This window comes from Podarcis bocagei (assembly GCF_964188305.1).
Source record: "Podarcis bocagei genome assembly, chromosome: 10".
Taxonomy (NCBI): Eukaryota; Metazoa; Chordata; class Lepidosauria; order Squamata; family Lacertidae; genus Podarcis; species Podarcis bocagei.
In genome coordinates this window covers 26,911,554-26,923,100 of record NC_138135.1, presented here as the reverse complement: position 1 = coordinate 26,923,100, position 11,547 = coordinate 26,911,554, and positions in this window count along the sequence as shown.

Below are 11,547 nucleotides of genomic sequence, written 5' to 3'. Positions count from 1 at the left end.
ACTCTATGATATCATTTTAGAGGGGAAAGGCAACTAACTAACCTGAACTGCAAAATGGATTCCAAATGTTGAAGCACTATCAACGTGTGTAGTCAGAAAAAGAGAGGCAGGAGGACGACTGTTCTGATAAACCAAATTAACAGAACATCAGAAATCTCATACATTTATCTGTTTGTTTGTTTGTTTATTTGCTACCTTTCAGGGCAAAAGCCCTTCCAAGACAGCTGACGAAACATTATTTAAACAAAATCAAATAATATTTGAAAAAGTACATATGAAAGAATCTAATTCCTGCTTAAAAATAAAATCTGTAAGATGGAGGGAGTGAGGAGGGAAAGAGAGGTGAGGCCAAGGAGCTGGATGAACAAGAAATGTTTTCAAAGTCAATGCACAACAATAAATGGATAGTAGCATTCAAAAAAACAACAACAACCCTCATTTGGGAGGCTTCTGGGTTAGACTCCATCTCACATGAGTGATTTACCCCCCAAATGAACATGTAACATTTCTCTCCTTGTGCAATTCTTTAATGGTCAGAGCTACAAATTTCATAGAAACACTTGTATAACACATCACAAAAATACTGAGAGAGAGAAAAATGAAACCTTATGGGCAAAAACATAATGGATTACACAATAGGTTGTTCCAACTTGTTTGTGGTTCAGTACATTTATATATATATTAAATACTGGTATTATTAGTCTGTTAGACTCTCAGGGCATTCTTCCAGACAATATTTTTTTTTTACCAGAAAATGATACCTCAAAGAAAATGAGTGCCAGGGGCTTAAAAGTTACCCCCCCCCCTTTAGTTTGAAAGGTTACAACTTAATGGGAATTTTTTTTTTTTTTTAGTATATAGGCCTATTTTTCAGATGGAAGAGTCAAAACTTCAGCAAAGTAAAAGCTGGGATACAGTGAGATATGTTTAAACATCTCTGAAGGATTTATAGGTGACTGACCTTTTATTCTTCTCAAAGCCACCTCACCACATGCAAGTTTACTGGCTACCATCCTATACTCACATGCCTGAAATTAAAATTAAGATTTACTTCTGAGTAACATTAGAGGCTTGCATGATGCCATACAAATTAGGAAGTTCCTCAGATTGTTGTGAGGATGTCAAGATAATGCTTGTGAAGCCCTCTGAGCACACAGGAGAACCCTACAAATGATAGGTAGCGATGATTATTATCACCAGACATATTACAACGTCCTGTTGAAACCACCCAGTGGGTTTCTGCTAAAGACACCAAGTCCTGTTGAAAGCGTTTCACTTCTTAAGTTCTCAGAGCCACCCAGCCCAACTTCCAGATGGCCACTAGCCACATACTGCCCACTCCAACTTCCAGCAATATGCTCCTCCATTCATTTTTGTCCAACACAACCATTTAGAAGTAAGCACATGCTGCCGCCACACCACTCTGCCTCCGCCTCTTCTTCCAGTTACACTTGGTTAAGTATTCAAATTAGTCTTCCAGACAAATCGTCTCCCCAGGAGATGCTGAGACAATGGCCAAGATCTTGAAACTTCAAGTCGAACCCTGAGACGCAGCAATCCACATGCATATGACTGTACATGAACATACATGAATACAAGTGCATGCATACACGCGTGCGTACACAAATTCTTTAAAAAAATGGAATATCCTTTATGTCTTGCATTTAACTTTGTCTGCCAAAGGACACTGCGGCCACTTACCAAATTAATTAAATATTCAAAATGGCTGCCGAACAAAATGGCTGTTTGTCAGACTCTTGAACAGAATAGCTTACCTTTTTGTGATTGACAAAAGCAACTAGGCCTGCTCCTCCATTCTCGCTTTCCCACTCCCCCACTTCTCTCTTTGACCCTATCAGTCGCCACCAGGGCTTATTTGACTAGTATGCTGTGATCTCACATCTAAGATAATATTTGGATAGCTGCATTGTGTGTAACACAGGTGACTCACACTGGAAATTCCCTTGTGAGTTCTCACTCTACAGGAAAAGGGGCAGCTGTGCTAACGTGGGAACTTCCCAGAACATGGTCTACACAGCTCACTTGATTCAGTTACTGAAACGTTACCTGAGAGGTATGGATCTAGCCAGATGGAAACAACTCTCACACAGTACCACTAATGCCATCACACACGGTGGGGAACTTTTGGCCCTCCAAATGTTGATGAACTAAAAATTTTTGTTCATGCTTGCTGAGGCTGATGGGAGTTGTAGTTCAGTGAACATCTGGAGGGCCAAAGGTTCCCCACACATGAAAGCAAGCCAAAGAGATGGGTAGATTGCAATAATCCCAACACTCAGAGCCATTAGAAACCCAGAACCAACTACATTTTCACTCTGAGATGCTGCTAGGTTTTTAGGCATTGCTAATTTTAATAATATGCATAAACATCGTCCTGATTCCAGAGGGGCGGGAGGCAGAGACTGAACATTCTGTTAGGTCCCATATGCATGACAAGAAATAATGTTCTTGCCAGATTACAAATGTAATAGGACTCACTATCCTCCCCTCAAATAACAGTGCACTTAAACTGCTCCCTGTTCCAAGGAAGAAATAGAGTGTTTTTACCCTGCAGAATATTTAGGCAGAATCAACATGAGGACTCCCAGCTGAATAGTGAAAGGCCATGAATACATCTGCCTTCAATCCCCTATTAAAGAACCAATGGTTCAGGTGTGAGTTATTCATGTGGTTGTTTCAAAGGCTTCTACAGCTCTCCATTTATCAATAGGCCTGGCTTAGCAGCCAATATCGAAAGGAGGGTTTTAGATGTTAAAAGCTTATAGGTTAGCATATACAAATGCTGGCAAATTTATTCTTCTGTGAATACCCCAGCATGGATAATTTTAGACATAGCTTATGTAACACCCACCTTTGGCTGGCTAGTATAATGAAAAGAAGGGATCTATACCACCTTCAGTGTTAGCAACTTAAGAGACGATTTTTACCTCAGTTACAGTATAACTGATATGGTCACGCTAAATTAACCTTATGGGGTAATTCAGAGAGGCAGCTTTGTGGAGGCGGGGAAGGGGAGAAACTGGTTGAATGTGGGATATATACATGAGTTCAGGTGATAGGCTCAGATGGGGGGTGTCAATGTCATTCCTTGTTTACAGTTTAAACATCAATTACCAGCAAGTGCTGAATGGTGGTATCTTCCACTACAACATTTGTTGTTGTCTATTTATGGTCCATCTGCTTTGAGCACTTAAATTGTTGGAGGGAGATATTGGCTCCTTACAGAAAGCTAAATCCATAACTGTTGTTTGAAAGGTAATCCAGGAACTCAGAAAAGTTTGGAATAGGAAATTAGAATGTATCATACAGCCTAAACAAGGAGTGGGGAAATTCCAGCCCAAGGCCATTTTGGGCACACTGAGCAGTCTAATTTGGCCTACGAGGTCATTTCCACCAAACTATGCCCACTGTTCCACTGTGCATCTCTGGGTTGCTTTTATGCTTGCATGTCTGAGGCAAAAGCTTTCTTTTCATCTTCATCTTCAAACATCTAGAAAAAAGTATGGATAGTGGACGTCAAGAGCCAGAGTAAATTACCCAGTCATATCACGTTTGAAATCATTGTTACAAATATGGCAATGTCAAAAAACAAATAAAAAACAAGCTGGCATTAGATGTGCAAAGCTATCAGTTCAGAAAAAATGCATCCCTACTGCGGCCAAGCTGGATGCTGTAATAACAAGATATAGATTGAGAAAAACAAAAGGGAAACTAGACCTGTTTTCAGGAAGATACCAAATAGGGTGTACATGGTGCATGTGAAAACAGATGAACCAAATACTTAGGACAATCAATAAGAAAAAACTCCAACAACGCACAGAACCAGAAAGGACTGGAGTATAACTACTGAGAATGATTGCAGCAGATTAAAATTTACTGTGTTCTAAGGAACTTGCTAGGGACGCGGGTGGTGCAGTGAGTTAAACCACAGAGCCTAGGACTTGCCAATCAGAAGGTTGGCGGTTCGAATCCCCGCAACGGGGTGAGCTCCCGTTGCTCGGTCCCTGATCCTGCCTACCTAGCAGTTCGAAAGCACGTCAAAGTGCAAGTTGATAAATAGGTACCGCTCCGGCGTGAAGGTAAACGGCGTTTCCGTGCACTGCTCTGGTTTGCCAGAACCGGCTTAGTCATGCTGGCCACATGACCCGGAAGCTCCCTCGGCCAATAAAGTGAGATGAGTGCCGCAACCCCAGAGTTGGCCACGACTGGACCTAATGGTCAAGGGTCCCTTTACCTTTACCTTTAAGGAACTTGCTATTCAGCCATCACATTATGTTTGTTTAACTTTTTTTTTTTTTTTTGTATTACACTGAGGACTTAGAAAGACAGAAGTGATCTAGAAGGAGAAATCTATCTGAACACACATTGATTGCTCGGTGCAGTAGACAAAGAGACAAACAAAATTGCTTTGTCGGAATATTTTTCTGCGGCTTTATCGTATCTGAAAGAGCAATATACTAAATTAGACAACAGCTGTTTCTACAATACTCAGAGATAATCTGGGGCAACCTTGTGTTCATACTTTAGTCATTGGGTCATGTATGCATATGCTTCTTTTTAAAAGCCAATTCACTACTCCTTGTCACCAAAGAATGCCAATATGTGTAGATCAAAGAACAATGAAACATCTGGAATAACCTGGGTTCTGTCACTGTGGTAGTTTCTGCCAATCCTTATGGCAGTGGACTACCATCAGCCACTCACACACCAAAGGAGGCTGATAGCCTGTTCTTCACTTGAGTCCTAAACTGCTAACGGATTCTTTGCAGTCATGGCAGTTTAAAGTGATATGATATGGTTAAATGTATGGCGCAGATGGAACCTAAGACAGGAAAAAAAACTCCCATTATGCCATTAGTCTTTCCTCAGTCATCAATGCTAATTTTTATTACAAAATAATAATAGGGATGCCAACTCAGGACCATTCCAAACCCTGAGATTTCAGGGCCAAAACCTAAGACCTAGGGAAGACCCTGGAGATGGAGGTTAATTGGGAGAGGGGTGAGGAGGGTGGCAGACCCCCATAGTCTCTATGCTATAATCTGTAGCCAGCTCCTGAGATCAAAAGTTGACATTTGGGCAGCCTTGAGCCAGAGTTGAAGTGGGCAAAGGAGCAATTTCTTTTTTAAAAAATTAACCTTTGGACAATAGGCTAATTTCTACACACACTTACTCACCCTTCTGTATCCTTTACCCAAGCCACCGAGAAGCTTTATTAGAATTCAAGGATACATTCCAGCCAGGCAAAAACAGTCACAAGGAGTATGAAAGAAGGGTGGCCCGGGGGGGGGGGGGGAGTGTATGTGACTAAGAAGGGGATGTGGCAAGGAAATAATTCTGAGGAAATTTCACACAGAAGTATATTATTGTTCACTCCAACTCGCCTGTGGAAATAACTCAGAGACTGTGAAAGAAAGAAGGATAACAACAGGAGGACTCAAAGAAGGAACTTTTGGAAACTCAAGGCAGTAGAAACATAAGATGATTGGACCCCACTGAACTTGAAGCATGGAAAGCCCCAACAAAAATTTATAATTTGGCAAAATATTTGGACTTTATGATATGTATTTGTATAATTTGGAATATTTAATGTGATTGGATTGGATTGTTAAAATGGAAAACTTAATAAAAATTATTATTAAAAAAAGGAAATAATTCTGAGGGCTAGAGAGAGAAATCTGGGGAGGGGGTCACTTGACCCCATTGTTGGATTGCACAGTGTAGCCAAATGCAGGGGCAGAACAAGGTGGGTGCAGTGGGTGTGGACCGCCCTGGGGGTACATCACCGAGGGGGGGGTGACATTTGGCACGTTGCCTGCCCATGACTCCCGCCTACCATGAGCCGTTGGGGGAAGGGGGGGCTGCATTGCTTTGCGGTTTTGACAGCTGCTGGAGGAGGCAGGCAGGGAGAGGGTGGGAAGAAGGCAGGTGAGCAAACGAGTGGAGGGTGAAGGGAAGGATAGAAGCAGAAGCTCCCTCAACTCAGGACCCAAATCCTGTAACCCTCAAAAAAGCTCAACAACTTTGGCCAACCCTCCCCTAAAAAACGCTGAACAACTCCTGGCAATGGCAATGGGTAGATCACAGCCAGTCTCTTTTTACTGTGAGTACATCACAGTCTCTTGGGAGCCCAACTAGATTTCAATGTTTGGGTGGGGGTGACAAGAATTTTTTTGCGCCGGGTACCACCTGACCTTGCTACGCCACTGGCCAAATGCAGCAGTGAAATGTCTTGAGCTGGCTTTCTTTGGAGAATTAAACATTCCAGCAGAGAAACATGCCCAGAGCCCTGTGTGGTCAATTTCTGCATACGTTGGTGCACACAAAGGAAGGACCTACGCAGACACTCATGTTCTTTTCTTTCCCCTGTTTTCCTAATGCTAAACCGGCCAATTAGGCAATAAGATTGCATGCCCTGTTGACATTAGATTAACACAGGCTTTTTATCATTATTATTATTACTGAAGGATTTCAGCGCTGCTACCCAAAACCTGCACAGAAATGGTGGCGGAGTCTCTAAAATGTTTAGAGAACAAGCTCACACTCCTGAGCCTGCTTCCAGTTTCCAGTGGTATTGGAACAGAAGCCAGGATAAATCCTGTTGTCACAAAAGAACAAGTTCTAGTATACATTCAACCACACTGAAAAATGTTCAAGCAACATTAAGGATATAACTGAAGGCCACAAAAGCCAGGAAATTTATCATTGGGGTTGGGAAAGCTGTCCTTAACTCACCCTCAGTGTGTGAAATAAGACCGTTTAGGATTGCACAGCTTATTCCTAAACCTGCTCTGAGTGGAGCCAAAGGAGAATGGTGGGGGGAACCGTTGATACTAGCTAGTTTTCCGCAGCTACCTTTGCCTGCACAAACCCCTCTGGAACTCGTAATCGGAACCGTGATTTATTTCAGTCAAGATTTGAGGATGTTGCTTGTTGAGTTCAGTAGTCACTCCTTTGGAGTCCTTCTGCTCAATTGGGAAGGGATTACTTCAGTGGTTCTTGAGCTTTCCAGCTTTGGAAAACACTTTGCGCATTGTCTTGCCCGCAAGCCTGCCCCAGAACCCCTTGTGCATTGCAGAGGTTTCTAGGGTACCAGGTAAAGGATATTGTAGAGTTAGGGAAGATGCTGAAAATGGCAAACTAAATAATTATGGGACCAGAGCATTTCCTCTATGAGGAAAGGTTACAAAGTTATGGAGTGTGTGTGTGTGTGTGTGTGTGTATTAAAAATTACAAGTGGGGTACCAGCTACACTATTTATTTATTTTTAATACTAAGGATACCTAAAATAAGGTGAGAATTCTGAATGAGGCTAAGATTTCTTAGCAACAATTCAGGTCTGACTAGAAGAATACAGATTTGGTTTCCAATGCCCAGCTTTAAAATATAAAAATTACAAAAAATAAAAATTACAAAAATATATCTTGCTTAAGATAAAGTTTATTTCCCTTTTCATTTATAATGATGAACAGAAGAAGGACTGGTGGTATGGGTAAAATAAGACAGGTATTGGATGATATCCAACTGAGTCATACTCAGTGCAGGCTGAGCCATTTGATTGTAATAGGTCTGAATATGACTAACAGCGGGTATTTGCAAAGCAACCTATAATTTATTTATTTATTAAAAAAAAATGGTATATGAATTTTTAAAATATCCAGTGCTCAAGATAGGATAACAGCTCTAGCTTAAGGAGGAGCTTCTAAAGCAACTTCCAGTAGTGCCAGATGTCTGAAACATCAGCATCATGTGATAATATTATTTATTTATTGGAAAGCCTTTCTATGTTGCTTAATATTTAAAAATATATAAGCTACATTTAAAAAATTACATAAAAACATAAAACAGATAAATAAACCCCAATGGTTTCCTAATGCAGGTCTGTTTTGTAATTAATAAAGTGACCTATTCGTTTGTTCAACCCAGTTTTGGTGACCAACTGTATATCTGGCCCCCAGATAGTGAATGATTAGTTTTCTGGTTCTTCATGGCTTTCAGAGATCAAGTGGTAGGGAGAGATAAGTAAGGATGTGCTTAGTTCTACCCTAAAATGTCAACTAGTCTTCCTTGCCTCTTCACAACAGGAAATGCAACAGCGAAAACAGCAAGCAACGCTCCAGCTATGTATGTAGTTTGCTTATGAGCCTGCGCCTCTCTTCCTCGGATCCCAGCCCAAACCATTAGTTCATAACTTACTCATAAGGCGTTTCTCAATGCATATGGGGTCGTCCATTTGTTTAAACTGCAGGTTTCTCAGGACAAGTGTAGCCTATTTTTCGGGTTCTGCACAGCATCAAATATAATGTCAATAGCGAACAATAAAAACTTAGCCAAATTCTGTGGTCATACCAGCAAAATTCCCATAGAAACCGGAGGGAGTTTTACTTAATTAACAACTTTTAGAATTTGGGCCAAAAAAAATAATGATCAGCTCCTACTATAACAAAATGTGTTCATTTGCAGCACTGAATGTTCCAGGGGTTTGATGCACACAGTTTTTTGTTTTTTTAAAAAAAAAGGATTTCGAGTTTAAGTGATAATACCTTGCTCATAGTTCTATGTGCTTGTCAAGGCTGATATTAATTCTCCTGGATCAAACTTTTAGTAAATCCCATAGAAAAACAAAGGACCCACCTGCATATTACATTTAAAGCACTATTACCGGTATACCCCTTTAATAGTCATGGCTTCCCCCAGAGCATCCTGGAACTGTCGTTTGCTAAGGGTAATGAGAAGATACACTATTCCCCTCACAGAGCCACAATTCCCAGAATTCCATGGGAAGACGTATTGATTGTTAAACCACTCTGGGAAATGTACCCCTGTGAGGGAAAGTGTGGTCTCCTAACAACTCCAGTACTGTAAAAATAAATAAATAACAACATTCCCAGGATGCTTTGGGATAACCCGTGGCTCTTACAATGGTACCTCGGGTTAAGCACTTAATTCGTTCCGGAGGTCCATTCTTAACCTGAAACTGTTCTTAACCTGAAGCACCACTTTAGCTAATGGGGCATCCCGCTGCTGCTGCGCTGCCGGAGCACGATTTCTGTTCTCAACCTGAAGCAAAGTTCTTAACCCGAGGTAATATTTCTGGGTTAGCGGAGTCTGTAACCTGAAGCGTATGTAACCTGAAGTGTAGGTAACCCAAGGTAACACTGTATAGTGGTACAGTGGTACCTTGGGTTAAGAACTTAATTCGTTCTGGAGGTCCGTTCTTAACCTGAAACTGTTCTTAACCTGAGGTACCACTTTAGCTAATGGGGCCTCTTGCTGCTGCCGCACAATTTCGGTTCTCACCTGAAGCAAAGTTCTTAACCCGAGGCACTATTTCTGGGTTAACGGAGTCTGTAACCTGAAGCGTCTGTAACCTGAAGCGTCTGTAACCCGAGGTACAACTGTATAATAGTGCTTTGAGTGTAAGGTGCAGATATGGTATTGGTGTGTGGGTGCACACTTCCTCTCAATCTCTCTCTGGGGGTGTGTGTGTGTGATCTGGGTGACAGAAGAGAGAAATGATCAGATGGAGTGGCACCCATAGCATTCGCTCCAAATTCCAAATGTGCCCCCACAGGCCTGAAAAGGTTGGCAACTCCTGATACTGTCAGTGAAACAATTTTCCTGCAACAGTAATCCTGGTAATCCATTTTGGCTGCGAAACCGATCAAGCTCAATCATTTTGCTGCATATGCGACCAGCCGGCTCCTGGAGCCTGCTCTGTGCGTTTTGGCTACACCATGGCACCAGATTTATTGTTTCTAAATGGCTCTGAGATCCCTGGATGAAACATGTGATAGATGAGCAAGGCAATGCTATGGCCTTCAACAAAAATCATGTTAAGACCCTGAGGACAAAGAGGGAAAACCGGGGGGGGGGGGGAGGTGCTGTTTCCTCACGAGTCCTTGCAGGTCCACACGGTTGGGTCCAAACCACAGGAGGTATTTTAGCAACCAACAGCAAACTGGTCATGTCATTGCAACTGGTTTTCATTAATGTTTGGAGCACGCCGTTTTACTGCAGCACGCTCTGGTTGCCTGAGTAGAACACAAGGAGCCAGGTTCTAATCCTGGCACTCGCTCCAATTCCTTCTGTGGCTTTGGGCAAGAAACAATTGTTCGGCAGTAAAATGCTTGCCTTAGCAGGAGAAATAATCTTGTGTAGATGATCTAACATTGGCTTTCCACCCCTCGTTTCTACAATTCCAGCTTTTGAGATGCTCAACCCAAAGTTCTCTTTGGTTTTGTGTGCGTAGCAATGAAGAAGAGTTGGCTCCTCACCTTTTGCCTGCTGCTCAGTGTTCAAGCAACTACCATATTGTAATAATAATCATGTGCTTCCAGCCACCCAAAATGGGTGCCTTAATGATGAATAGTGCTTAATAATTAATATTTTTCTTTCCCCGTTCTAGACATTTGGGGGTGAATCAATTCCTCATACACATACTTTATGACACAATGCAACCCCCCGATTCTGCCACACTGGGGTATGTATGAATTGTGGTGTTTGTGCTAGACAGGGTTAGTACACAGAGAGTTCTTGAACTTCCTAGAGGGCACCCTCTGTGTGTGGTCACTTCCTTTGCCTTATCTGGGCAGAACTCTGTAACAAAGAAGACAATACTGTACTTTATATTTCCTTCTGCCTGTGAGGAGGAGACTCTCTTTTCCCACCATGCCTCCAAGCTGACCAGACATGCATGGCTAAATCTCCTGCTTTCAGCAATTTTAGCTAAGATTGCCAGCTTTGATTCTACTGTAACTTAAAAGCAATTTTTTGCACACTAAGGTAAAGGTTAAGTGGTAAAGGTACCCCTGCCCGAAGGCCAGTCGTTACCGACTCTAGGGTTGCGCGCTCATCTCGCTCAAGAGGCCGGGAGCCAGCGCTGTCCGAAGACACTTCCGGGTCACGTGGCAAGCATGACGAAGCTGCATCTGGCGAGCCTGCACCAGCGCAGCACACGGAAACGCCGTTTACCTTCCCGCTATAAAGCGGTCCCTATTTATCTACTTGCACTTAGAAGTGCTTTCAAACTGCTAGGTTGACAGGAGCTGGGACCAAACGACAGGAGCTCACCCCACCGCGGGGATTCGAACCGCCAACCTTACGATCGGCAAGTCCTAGGCACTGAGGTTTTACCCACAGCGCCACCCGCGTCCCTGTAGTTTCTGCACACTACTTTGTTGTATTTGCTGCCTGCATTGAAATGTAAGTAACCCCTTTTTCTGTTCCTCTTACTGAAAACATGTGGTTCATTCTCTGCAACAGGGGTGGAGAAGAGGAGGTCAACAGACCACAAATAGAAGGGATAAAAAGATATAACTGCCTAATTCCTAAGCTTTAATAAGCTGCAAAACTTATAAGTGTTTTACTCTGCTAAAAAGGCTTCACATCCATATTACTTCTGTGTTTCTCCCATACATGTGGGATAGGTCTAGATCTAAATCTACAGATTTACTCCTCGATCCATTTCCCACACAAATGAGGAGGAGGTCTCCCTCTGGCCAGCCCGTAACAGCCCTGCCTGTC